Genomic DNA, 14,621 nt, shown 5'->3' on the forward strand with positions numbered 1-14,621 from the left:
AATAACTATATTTGTTTGATGCTTATATGTGTTGTACCATGTTAGGTACATTCTTAGTGAACTTCTTACCTGCTTTGGTATTATTTGACTCGGGGGCGAGTAGGTTGTTTGTCTCTCAGTCATTCAGTAGGGAGTTTGGTTTTCCAGTAGGAGAGCTGGAATGTCCGTTGTGAGTCTCTATCGCCAACGAACATGAGATTTCTGCTTCTTCAGTCTATCGGGGTTGCGTGTTGGAGATCTTCGGGGTATCTTTTCCGATAGACTTGATTCTGATCCCCATGGGGGATGTATGTGTGATTGTCGGTATGGATTTGCTTAGTCACTTCGGTGCCATGATCGACTACGAGAGTCAGCAGGTGGTAGTTCAAACCCCAATTGGGGGAGAACTAGTTATCTGGGTTCCGATGTCTGGTGGGGTTAGCCAGATTGTACTGGAGGAGGCTCGTAAGTATCGCTTCTCTATTTACCCGGGGGGGAACCAAGATGTACTGGGATCTGAGCTTGAGTTATTGGTGGCTATACATGAAGCGAGAGATCGCTTGGTATGTAAAGAGGTGCTTGACCTACAGGATGGTCAAGGTCAAGCACCAGAGGCCGCATGGCAAGCTGCAGCCTCTAGAGATTCCAATATGGAAATGGGAGCATATCACGACGCTATATGGGTCATCGTGGATCGATTGACCAAGAATGTCCATTTTCTGCCCATTCGGGAGAGCTCATCGGCGGAGAAGCTGGCCGATGTGTATATACGCGAGATTGTCGCTCTCCACGGGGTTCCGATCTTTATCATTTCAAACCGTGATGTTCGGTTCACCTCCCATTCCTGGCAGAAGTTCCATGAGGAACTAGGCACACAGCTGCATTTCACTACCGCATACCATCCGCAGACAACCGGCCAGAGCGAGTGGACCATTCAGACCACCGAGGATATGTTGAGGGCATGCAACATTGACGTCGGTGGGAGCTAGGAATCCTACTTACCCCTTGTAGAGTTTTCCTATAACAACAACTATCACTCCAGCATTGGTGCTCCACCTTATGAGTTGTTGTATGGACGGAGATGTCGCACCCCAGTCTGTTGGGGCAAGGTTGGTCACAGGGTGATAAGTCAGACCGAGGTAGTCCTGCAGACTACCGAGATGATTCAGAAGATCAGACAGCGGTTGCAGACCATACAGAGTCAGTAGAAGAGTTATGCTGACCGACGCCGATCTGAGTTGGATTTTCAGGTCGGTGACATAGTACTCCTGAAGGTCTCACCCTAGAAGGGTGTGATTCGATTCAGTAAGAGGGGGAAGTTGGGTCCCCGATACATCGGTCCATTCAGGATCATTTCCAGGTTGGCAAAGTGGCGTATAGACTAGATATCTCGGAGGAGCTTAGTCAGATCCACATCACTTTCCACGTTTCACAGTTGCAGAAGTGCATATTAGATGAGGAGGCACTGGTGTCATTGGATGAGATACAGGTCGACGAGCGCCTGAATTATATGGAGAGTCCAGTGGCCGTTCTGGATGGGAAAGTGAAGGTTCTACGGAAATGCGAAGTACCTTTGGTAAAGGTACAATAGGAGCATTAGAGATGCGGGAGCATTATCCGGAGTTGTTCACCGCAGCAGACTTCGAGGACGAAGTGTAATTTAAGTGGGGGAGAATTATAACATCCTGACTCCTAGGTATAAATTTTATAGCTTTATATTCATTTCTAAAGGCCTACTTGACGAGTTTGATGCCCCAAATCGTCGTGTAGAAACGGAAAAAGCTGCGTGACTTAAGGGATCTACTCAACGAGTTGGAGGACCCAACTCGACGAGTTGGAGCTGGAATATGAAACCCTAATTTTCAGGGTTTGCACCCTATTTAAAGGACCTTAGGTCCTTTCCTCCAGCCCCTTACCACCTTTTGATGGCCAGAAGAAACCCTAATCGGTCTAAACCCTATTCTTGAGTGTGTGAGAGGCTAAAGTGTGTTTTTCGTGCGTTTGTTGAAGAAGCTTCGAGTTTTAGAAGCTTGGAACGAGAAGAAGTCGGTAGATCCAGTGTCTACATTGTCTTGGCTTGCATTTGAAGGTAAAAAGCCTTTACCTTGGCCTTCCATTTGTTAGATCTCTTCTTAAGTGAGAATATGGGCATTTTGGTGCAAAAATGGAGTCACTTTCGGATTTAAGCTTGTCACAAGGGCATAGTTTCATATTTGGACTCCTCTAGGCCCTTATGGACATAAAGCCTCAAGCTTTATGAAGCTTTGGCCCTTCTTCATGTCCAAAACCTTCTTCTAATGCTAGTTATGAGTGTTTTAGCTTCATGGAGCCTTGCATGCACGTAAAGTTAGCAACTTTACGTGATAACAACACCCTAGGAGCCTAGATCTATAGTTTGGAGCTTTGGTTTCATGTAAAAGCATCTGAATGAGAAATGGAGTGAAGGAACTCGACGAGTTGCATGGTCAACTCGACGAGTAGGATGAGGATTAGCCATTTTTGGTTTCTGCATGGATTCGACGAGTCAGTGAGATGAGTCAACGAGTTAGTTAGGGTTTTTCTCGACATTTGGACACCACATGGACTCGATGAGTTGTCTAGAAACTTGTTGAGTCAACTAGGGATTTCATGATTTCTCGAGTTCTGAAGGAACTCGAGGATTCAGTGGGCTACACTCGACGAGTTGGGACAACATGGACTATTGAACTTGACCGTTGACTTTGACTTTGACCAAGGGTTGACTAGTTTAACTTCTAAGGGTATTTAGTAATTTGGAACTCATGGAAGAGGAACATTGGTGGATGTAGGTGATTGAGTTTGGATCTGTATTTGGGGAGTTTGACATTATCATCCCGAGCTACTTGTGAGGTGATTTGTCCTCACTATACTAACAAGGTCGAAGGCACCAATGTCGGTCCTTCTTTTGGATTGTTATCTTGATTATTGCATGATGATATTCTTAGTAACATGTTAGGTCAGTATCCTGGTATATAGGATGATGCTATGTTAGTGACCGGTTTGGTAGGTATCCTGGTTATAGGATGATACTATGTTAGTGATCTTTTAGATCTGTATGACTATATGTACATGCTAGCTAGCGTATGATATTTATGTGCACATGATTGTTTGTTTGGGGGTGGGTTGAGGCGGACCTGCTTTGTGCTACAGGCCAACATACCCAGGGCGGTCCGGATAGACTGTAGGCTGAAGGCCCGGAGAACGGTCCTGGCAGGCTGAAGGCCCGGGTGGGTGGACCAGACATGTAGAAGGTTCTGAGAGTGGGCCAGATAGACTGCAGGCTCAGTGAGGGCAATCAAGTCATTCTGTAGACTCTATATGCATGCTGTTTATTTGCTATGATATGATTATGATTATATGGCGTTGGTATTTTGGGGGACCTCACTAAGCTCTGGGCTTACAGATGTTGATTATATTTCAGGTACTTTTGATGATCGCGGGAAGGCGAAGGCATGATCGTGCACCTCCTTATGTTTTTATGATTTGATTTTGGGATACTCTGACACGAAACCATTTTGAAAACAAATTTGTAATAATTATTGGTTTTTGAATGACTTAAAAAGTTTTAAATTGGTTTGATTTTTATGGATGTTACATTGTTGTTCTTCGAAGAAGTCTGCACATCTTTGAAGCCATTCGACTAGACTACCCTTCTCATCATATGTGGGAACCCCCATCTTGGCAAATCGCGGTACTCTTCCCCCATGGTATCCCATATCATCCATCTCTTCCCAGTCTTTTGGTGCCCCCTGATCCCTTCGATTTGACCCTTCTAGTTTGAGGGAGTCGCAATGGTGTTTGAAAGGTTGAGGTTCACATGTCTGCCATGATTCAAAACCCTTGCTTGATCCTCTTCTTGCTCCTTCCTAGATCAAACCCTTACCTATTCCATCCAAGCCTCCTTGGTACAAAAACTTACTATTTGGATTGGCACGAAAGGTGGCGTCACGTCCCCTTCCAAGCACTTGTTCTGATGGGTAATCGAATCTCTCTGATTTGAACATCTTGTCCACGCTTTCATTGTCTTTTTCTTGCCTTTTGGATTTTTTTGGGTTAGGGTTTACAATCCCTCTTCCATTGCTTCTTGCTTGGTCTACAAGGCTGGCATAGTTGCCTTTAAATCATTGGTGCTTGTCTTCAAATCATTGTTGCTTTGTGTTTGTTGGATCATGAACGCTTCAAATTTCTTCATCAGCTCTTCCTATTGTGTCGACATCACGAGCGCCTCTGATACCAAATTTGTTATGACCCGGGATCTAGACCTCGTGACAGGACCAGTGATAGTGCTTGAAGAAGCCGTGAACTCCCTTGTAACCTAGCCTCCTATTTGCAAGAGACTAAACTAAGCTATTAAACTAATATTACTCTATTGAATGTTTTCAAATTCTAGCATATATTATTTCATGAATGACTACCCTTCAAATATGGATAAACAAAAGACTCAAATCAGGAAACAAAGACTCTAATCGACTCAAATAATAAAAGATCCTAACTACCAAAATTAAAAGCGGAAATAGGATAACTTCTTAAAATATAAAATACTTATTATCTATTAACTTGCAAACTTATCAAGTATGATTCATAACATAATTTTAGTTTGTTTATATTGCAACTTTGTATCCCATTTCATGATGGAATTAATGATCTGGCTAACCAATGACCATAAACTGGAAAAATTACTAACCAATTTTGTATTCCATTTTAGTCAATGCTACCTGCTACTGATATAATTATAAATTGGGTAGATAATTCCACCCCGGTGATTACTCTTCGACCAAAACTTGAGAAATACAAACAATTAATAAAAAAAGGTAGATACAAACAACATGGAAAAAAACATAAATCCCATTTACCTGACCTATGTAGTCTCTTCTGAGGTTGCTATTGTGACTGAAATGTAGATCAAGCAAACATTAGAGGAGACTCCAAATGGTCACTTCCACCTTTTTTGAGGTTGTTCACGATTATAATGGGTAAACCTTTAAAACTTAAATGTTGTAATAATGAAGAGTTTGGAATCATTCCTTTAAAAAGAAAAAAAGAGGATAGTGCAATGTAATAATAAGAAAATAACAAAAAATTCTTTATTTATTCTTTCAGTTAGAGTTGAGAAAATATATGAAAGTACATTGTATTTATAAAAGAGGCATATTACATCGATTGATAATATATGGCTGCTACGTAATAAACCACCTTGAACCACTGGTTTTAGTTGTTTGATTTGATTGAACATAAGTGACACCAATAGACTAATGATAATTATCATTCCTTGTAGAACAATAGCAGGGAAATAATAACACGGTGACTTTCTAGCTCCAGCTGGGAAAATCACCATACTTGATTTCCCAAAAAGTATAAATGTAATGACTTCCAAATTCCAATTGCCCAACACTAAAAGAATCATACCCATGAATAAGCTTCAATAAACTGATTAGATTCACATAAGATGGATCGTTTTGAACATTCAGCACAGCCTGCTCTACCACTTCTTGTTCTAGTCTCTTCATCTTCCTCCAATGGAAAACCTTCTTCTTCACATAAACTCTGATCCTCTTCTCAATCTGTTGTCCAATCAAAGTCTCCTAGGAAGCGAAACAAAAAAAGAAAGATCAATTAGAATTTCATCAGAGTACAACGAAAAAATAAAAACTTTGTAAAGTAAAGAGCATAGCAGGCCTGGAAGCGGAAGATTGCATCTAGTCCATTAACCATCGCGTTAATGGGTTCAACCGGAAACCTTAAAAACCAACAAATTCAAATAAAATTAATAAATTCGAAGCAATGAATGAATACATCTCTACCAGCATATAAAGAGCGAAATAGAAGAATTTAGAGGCTTTTTGGTTCAATCTCGATTTATACAGCGGGTTTGTGCAATATTGTTGTAAACATGCAATATCATAATTAAATTAAAACAAAGTAAAAAAATAGGTAAGGAAGAGATGGCAGACTGGTCGTGAAGAAAGATTTAAGGCGGTGAGTAACCACTCAAACAGTAGCCAGTACCAAGTTGCATATTGGAGAGAGAGTGATAGGTAGGAGGACACTGATAGAAACACAGATACAAAAAAGGAGGTCGGCAACAAAAGGGTGAAGAAGAAGTATACAAATCCGAATCTGATTAGATTATAAAGCGGTGAATCAAAGCAGAGCAACAGGTGGCCACCAACAATATAGATATTTACATTAAAGACTCACTGAAAAGCCAAAACAGAAAATAGATGGAATTGAACACACTGACATAAACATGGGACCATTTCTGCCAACTGCTTAGGAACTTTACTGTTCCTAAGATGGTCCTTTGTTAATATATATATATATATATATATATATATATATATATATATATATATATATATATATATATATATATATATTAACGAAGGACCATCTTAGGAATAGTAAAGTTCCTAAGCAGTTGGCAGAAATGGTCCCATGTTATATATATATATATATATATATATATATATATATATATATATATATATATATATATATATATACTTTCTTTTCCAATTCGGTGCAAAGACACTAATTACTTAAAAAAATTAAAATAACTAGTTAGACATGACGATAAACCAATCAAAGACATTATTAAATCTTGTAAAAGAAATCACTTGAGCTGACATCACGACATTTTTGGATTAGGTGTCTAAGCCCATAACTATAATTGGTATGTACTTGACCCGAGAGTAGCATGGTCCGTTTGGCTTGCATATCACCAGGACAATTTGATAGGGCGGACTTTTGAGAAGAGGTTATTTATGATTTGTTAATATATTATAAGTTCTAATATATTAATACGAAATCATATGATTAAATTAGTATTGATCAAGAATTAATTTTGTGATCAAAAGAGACTAATTAAATATATGGAGATTGATTTGGTAAATCAATGATTCTTATAGTGTGGGCCAATTGTTATTTAGGATGGGCTAAACCAATATGGTAGTTCATGGATATTCCATGGAGGTTTAACCCATGGATCCTAGGTAATATGAAAGGTCATGGCCATTAGGGTTTACATGGATGTAAACCTAATCTTGCCACACTATATAAGAAGCCCCTAAGCATCCAAAATGGCACACTAGTGATTCTTGGAGTTGCACGAGCCGATTTTGAGCACAAGATATTCTCTCTCAAAAGTAATCATTTGTCCAAAGGTGTGTTGTGATTTCATTTGAGGTGCAACACTTAGGGCACTAAGTTCTTAAAGGCCAAACACAAGACGTTCTACAAACTACAACAAAGAGGTAATTCTATAATTCTCTTTTATGTTGATTATGTCATTTGCATGCTAGTTGTAGGCTTAATGCGTTGGTAACAATATTGCATGTATAATTAGAGAAAACATAGATCCAAAGCATTTAGGGTTGTATGTGCACCATCCCATGTTGTAGTATACTAAAAACCTTCAATGGTATCAGAGACTAGGATTATTTTCCATTACACTTGATGTATTATTGGTTTTCAAAGTAAAAAAATCAAATTTTCTGCCTTCTGCCCAGTGAACTCACCGAGTCCACTGGGTGACTCGTCGAGTCCCTTCATTAAATGGTCAACTCGACGAGTCCATTTCATGTACTCGCCAAGTTGGTGCTCCAGTGGGCAATTTTTTGACTTTTGGCCAGAAATTGGATTAGGATCATTACCCCCAAACTGTTTTTGAACCATGAAATGAGGTTTTTCATAAGGTAATGAGCATGCTTGTCCAATTAAAAGATAATTGTCATAGTTTCAAGATTTGTATTAGTTTATATGATAGACTAATTTCTTGTAAATAGTTGATGTGAATTATCTTGACTTATGAGTTTAATCTGGATCATAAAAAAATTATTTGATTATTGTGTTAATTGAAATATTTGATCTAAATGCCTTTTATGAATTCCATAACTTGTCCTTAAGTTAGGGAAAATGAAAAGTTTTTCATGAATGTTTTTTTATGCAATCCATAACTTGTCCTCAAGTTATGGAATTTCAAGAGTCTCATTTTAAAAGTCATCTTAAATGGTTTTAAGGTCTTCCATAACTTGTCCTCAAGTTATGGAACTTGAAATGTTTTTTTCATAAAAACCTCATTAAACTCATAAGTTAGAGAAATGAAAAGTTTTGACAAGTTTCAAAACTTTCCCTCAAGTTTTGGAATTTGTAAAGTCTCACTTTTGAATACTTTAGTTTCAAATCCTAGAGTTCTAAAAGTTAAAAGTCTACCATTATACTTTATATTATTATAAGCTTAATAATTATATATATGTATAAGACAAGTCAGTCTTACCGTTAGTAAGCCTCATTCACGAAGTCGATCTATAAGGGGGTATAAGGTTACTTCCTATAAAATGGCAGTTTAATGGGTGTCCACTCTCACCCACCGTTTCCTTGTCTGGTGGAGGGTCGTTAGCCGAACGGGTAGGATAGGACATTAATTCTCATTAAAAGTATAATGAAAATATCCAGTAACTAAACACTTATAAATTCTCAATCTTAGTTACTTAGGAAAAATGTGAATTTGGTGCAAACCCATGAAATTGCACTTTGCACCTTGTTAAGTCGTTAATGGAGTGTGTGTGGTTAACCGACACACTAATCTAGGATTTACAGTGCGTGGCAAAGGGTAGCTTGATGTTAATCATACATCAATGGAGCATGTGTGGTTAACCGGTACGTTGATTAGAAGGTTGTCACATTAAGTGTACCAAGCTAATTTGCATGGTTATTCACACCTTGTTTGTGATCCTCAGCATCCCAGTCACAAACTTGAAGGGAACAATCAAGATTTAAACATGTCATTGAAAATTCAATGAATCTCAAAGGATCTAGGAATTTAAAACCATTTAAAACTTAATAATCAATTTCATTTTTCATGGTGGAAATTGGTAAATCGTCATTTACCTACCTTCAAATATTTTGCATTCGGATTACGACATCCCTCTTCCGAATTGTAAAATATTGTGTTGGGTCCTAGACTTAGTATTTCATTTGGGTGTTATATTAAGTACTTAAATCAACTAACTTGAATTTCTCCCAAATAGATGACTAATTCAGACAACTATGGTCTTCCCAAATCTTTTGGAAAAAGCTTTCTTTATAAACATGATTTTCCACAAAGGCGATCAAGGTGAAAGATTAATCCCTTATTTGTGTTGTAGTGGAACTTCACTTCCTCAACCTCCTCCAATAATTCTCCCTAACCCACAAGTTCAAGGTCACTTAAAGCCCTATTGGCAGGAAGGAAAGTTTGTATGTGCTCACGTCTTGGAGATGAAGTTACATAATGACAGGCTGGGAGAGTTGGGTTTCAAAGTCTCGAGGAAGTTAGCTGTTGACTGGGTTCTGCAATCACTTCCTAAGTTATATACCAGGTTCTTTAAGGACTACTATATGGGAGACCACGACATGACCCTTATTGATCTTACCTATTCGCTTGTTGCTGTTGAATCAGCAATGATTTGGCACACTGGTAAAGCAAATTTGATTGGAAGATCTACTCACCAAACTTCCATGGACATTGACAATGGTAACATCGGAAGTCCATAAAAGCTTTCTCTTCCCAATGGAAAGGGATTGGCCATGGCCAAGTCATTTGACCGAATGGTAAAGAGAAATGCTAGGTCTGAGATAGTCACGTGTACCATTTCCAAAGAGTCCATATGTTTCTATTGCCAAGAGGCGGGGCATTGGTTGCAAAGCTGCCACATTTACCTGAAAGATCCAAGGATGTTATGTTGGGGGTGCAAAGTTATTCATTTTTGACTTTGTAATGTGTTGACTTTTGTAAAACCCACTTGCATGTGGTGCATTAGCCTTTTGACTCATGAGATAGAGAGTGAGAGAGAGACATGTAAACACCTCTATATAAGGTGGTTTTAGTCCACTTGTAGACGTGTGCTTGAGAGGTGTAAAAGTGAGCATGTAAGTGTGTGTTATTTATGTAGATGTAGATCTATGTCCCTTTTTGTAACACCATACATATTCAATACATCTCTTAAACACCGAAATAACCATGTTCATTGTGCAATCTTTAATTCTGCATGTCAAACCATGTTCTATAATCACGTCAATTGGTATCAGAGTGGGTCTTCAATGATCAACGTGATTTGTTGAAGAACGATTCTCGGTTTGGCAACAGTTGTCACAATTGGAGCATTTTTGGTAAGTCTCTCTCTCTATGATCTCTCTTAATCTTGTTGATTCGTGCGTTACATTCTTCATTTGTGATCATTTGACTCATTGGATCAATTTTTTTTTGAAAAACCCATTAGTTATGGTCCAATAAATTTTTCATTGATCAAGCCCAAGCCGATCCAATCTTATTTTTTTTGATTCAATTCTCAATTTGCAAACATTCTTTTTAATCAAAATCTATTCCAAAAGTAAATTGAATTTTTTGTTGTTAATCTGGAGCCCAAAAACGAATGTTACTATTCATATTCAATTTCATATTATTGAGCCCATAAATCACTTTGATCCAATTTTCGAACCATTTATTGTTCATGAATATTATGAGCCCAAAATTTTGTTTGATCCGATATCTTAAAAAGTTGAGCCCACAAATCATTAAATCAATTTTGATTCCATATTCACTTTTGTTCGTCATCACATACACGTCGTACACACTGAAGCTCCTAAATTGATTTTTGATCATGATTTCCTTGCATTTCGTTTTCTTTTATGAAAATCGATCAATGTTATTCGTGATTCCGAGCTTGTGAATCGACTGGATTTGATTTGGTTTATTATCAGTCGATAATGATCAAGTTAAAGTTAAGTTTTATCAAATTGGTTCTTTGATTTTAAAGATCTTGACCAAGAACACTTGAAGGAGGCTTAGAACAGGTGTTTGAACATGTTTTGATCTGGAATTTGGTGAAGGAATATTCAATTTCGTGTTTTTCGATCTTTGATTTTGAAAATTCAATCTTCATAAAAAGTTAATTGCGATTTTCTGGAGTTTATTCGATGACTTGGATGTCAATATCATTTGATACAAGTTGTTTTGGGGCTGTGGATGTTGAAACTAAGAATGATTTGTAGATCAATTTTGAAAATCAGCTTGGAATTGAATCTTAGAGTCAAATGCATTCTTGAAGAACGAAAGCACTGGAATGCTATTGATATGTGTTTATGAACATTCCACGAGTTCTCAAATGTCGTTATCTGTTTTCGAAAAGTTGGATTCATGAATAATAACGAAAGTTGATGGTGCTTTTGGGATCGAATAGCAAAGTGATCGATTTTTGATTTTTAGTCGATATTGACAAATGTTGGATTTTGGAATCAGTAGATGTTTAAGGTGAAATGGGTTTATTGGAATCAGATTAAATTTTTGGATATTTGAACGAAAACTGTGATTTCGTTAATTGGTATTGTTTGGGAAGATAATTTTGATCGTTAATGTACGAAGGGTTCTCGTATGGTCGTGAACTGGGAAAGGTCGACTTTAATAAATTGATTGTCAATTTTAGTCGATGTTGGGTTATTTCTTGGTATTGACTGGAAAACATAATGGTTGGATTGAATAACGAAGGGTTGCAACTTCGTCACTATGGAACGAATGATTGAAAGCTTGCTAACGAAGAATGAAGGCTGTGAGATTGATTCAGAGACTAAATGATTAAGATCACATTCAGAGGCTTCGTATGCCTTCGATTTTGTTAATCAGTGGGAAAATTTTTCGTTAGTTTGGTGCTGTGATTGAATCTAACGAAGGGGGGAGAGAAAGATTTCGTACGAATTCACAGCACCAAAATTTTCTCTGCTAAATTGATTTGTTCTTCAGAAAATTTCAAAACCCTACTCATGGCTACTCAGGCTAATGTTGAAGCCCCATCCCAAACCACAGAAGACGGTACATCTCAACCGATCATGAAGATTCAAGGAACAAAATATCAGGTCGAAGTAGATGTATCTCTTTACCCAGATGATTTAAAGATGTTAGTGATTGCACTAAAGAGTTCTGTTCTTTCCACATCAATGTTTAATTCTTTTGTTGTTCCTCTTTCCTGGCTCTTAATAGCATGATCAACTGCAACTTACAGCAAAGCCCTAGATGTCATTACCTTTGATCTGGTAAGTGACAAGAAGGTTAGATTGACGAAGAAGTTGTTATGTCAAATTCTAGAGATTCCAAACACACCACCATTCACTGCTCTTTCTTTTGCACAAGTAAATCATATGTTCAATGAGATGGGCCATCAACCCCCACTCACCAAGATAAGCGACTTTAAGAAATCTGGTCTTCCAACTGTCTGGAACTTTTTGTTTGGAATATTTTTACGCTGCTTGATTGGTCGCAGTGTGGGTCTTGACAAAGGAAGAATGAAAGTTTATGCCATGGTTGCAGGAATTTATTATGATATTCCATTCAACTACTCAACGCAGTTATAGAAGGAGTTTCAGAAGAGTGTCGAAAACACTAATGTAGCGCAAGGTATTGCATGTGCACGATATTGGAGTCTTATTCTGAGGTATTTCTATGATAAAGAAGGGATTCAAGTGTCTGATGAAGAGGAAACTGCTGAGTTTATGAAATATCATTTTCCAAGGAGGTTTCAGATGATGCTGCAATCTTTACACATGTTGCACGAATTCCTGATGCCATGTTGAAAAGAGTTGATCCGAAAAATGTTGTGCTTATCGAATATATGACAACTATTGATCCTAAAATTGAAACCGGGAAGTTATTAACTAAAGAAGATGCAGGTCCTTCGAAGAAGTCCAGGACATTAAAGAAGACTGTAATCATAACACCTGAGCCAACTGGTCAAGAAACGAAGAAATCGAAGTCTCCTAACGAAGCAAGATGAGCAAGTTTCAAAAGTTGTGATAAAGCCAGTTGCACCCATTGAACATGTTGTTTCAGAACCAATTTCAGTTAGAATTCCTTCAAAGACTGGAGTTTTTCGAAGACTGAAGCTGAAGTATGGCGGTTCTCCAACTTCAAGTGTAGTTCGAAAGCCTTAGCTTTCACATCAGAGAGTTCTTATCCGCGAAGTACCAGCTCTAGTTTCTCCTGTATCAAAGAAACGAAGAGATGAAGACATGGAAAAGCGGATTTCGAAGAAGAAAAAGAAAACAAAGAAGATGCAGCTTGTTATTCCAACGCAATCTTCCGAAGAAGAAGTTGTGCCTGAATCACCGGAACATATTCCTATTATCTCCTGAGAAGACTGTTGTCATACCACCCGATGTTTCGTCTGCCAAATCATTACATGAGGAGGTACGAACATCAGATATCCCTACAAACGTATCTGGTACGAATGTAAATGTCACCATGGGTGAAGTAGATCTCTCTAAAGAAACTACACAAGCTCAACAAGGTACTCCAATTGCTATTTCTATCGAACCTATTTCCAGTACTTTTGTTTCTTTACCTCCATATATCATCCCTACTACTTCCACTACTGAGTCACCTACTTTTAAAAACATAATCAATCAACCCTTCACATCAATTTTTTCATCACAATCCAACGATCCACCAAAAACAATGGATGAGTCTGAAAATGACAAAGGTGGTTTTGGAGCCAATTGTTATTTAGGATGGGCTAAACCAATATGGTAGTCCATGGATAGTCCATGGAGGTTTAACCCATGGATTCTAGCTAATATGAAAGGTCATGGGCATTAGGGTTTACATGGATGTAACTCTAATCTTGCCAAACTATATAAGAAGCCCCTTAGCATCCAAAATGGCACACTAGTGATTCTTGGAGTTGCATGAGCCGATTTTGAGCACAAGATATTCTCTCTCAAAAGTAATCCATTGTCCAAAGGTGTATTGTGATTCCATTTGAGGTGCAACACTAGGGGCACTAAGTTATTAAAGGCCAAACACAAGAAGCTCTACAAGCTACAACAAAGAGCTAATTCTATAACTCTCTTTTATGTTGATTATGTTGTTTGCATGCTAGTTGTAGGCTTAATGTTTTGGTAACAATATTGCATGTATAATTAGAGAAAACATAGATCCAAAGCATTTAAGGGTTTATGTGCACCATAGGATGTTGTAGTATACTAAAACCCTTCAGACGTGAGCACTCATTCTCATGTTGTGAGCTCCAAGGATCTTAACAGAAAACGAGGGTTATTCAAATCTCACATCATGAGATCTTATGTCTCACGTCGTGAGCATCGTCTGAAACTAAAAGTCACCACGTTAAGTCCTTATTCGATTCATTCCTTGAATCCATCTCATCCAGAAGTTAAGGGGGACTCCTAAAGTCCATAAAAATGCCTCCTTTATGGCCATGCTTGCAATATGAATGATCCAACCCATTCTAAGTCAAAAGTGAAGAAATATGCTTTTAACTCTCATGCATGCCTCTTAAACCTCACCAACTTTCAGATATGAACAATATGATGATTAAGGAACTCTTGCAATCCATACAGTTGCTAAATTTATGGATTTACTTTACTCAATCATGCTAAACATGAAGGAAAGTGGACAAAATCCTAGATCTACCCATGATATGCAATAAAGTTTGGATCTTTGATACTTACAAAGGTCCAACAGCAAGAAAAGAAGATGATAATGTTGCTACTTTGTTTAATCCACTAATATATTACTCCTTTCCTTTTCTTCGCTCCTTCTTCAGTCTACAAATGACACTAAAATCTCTAAGAACATC

This window comes from Lactuca serriola, chromosome 4, assembly GCF_051521515.1.
Source record: "Lactuca serriola cultivar US96UC23 chromosome 4, Lser_US96UC23_V15, whole genome shotgun sequence".
Classification (NCBI taxonomy): domain Eukaryota; kingdom Viridiplantae; phylum Streptophyta; class Magnoliopsida; order Asterales; family Asteraceae; genus Lactuca; species Lactuca serriola.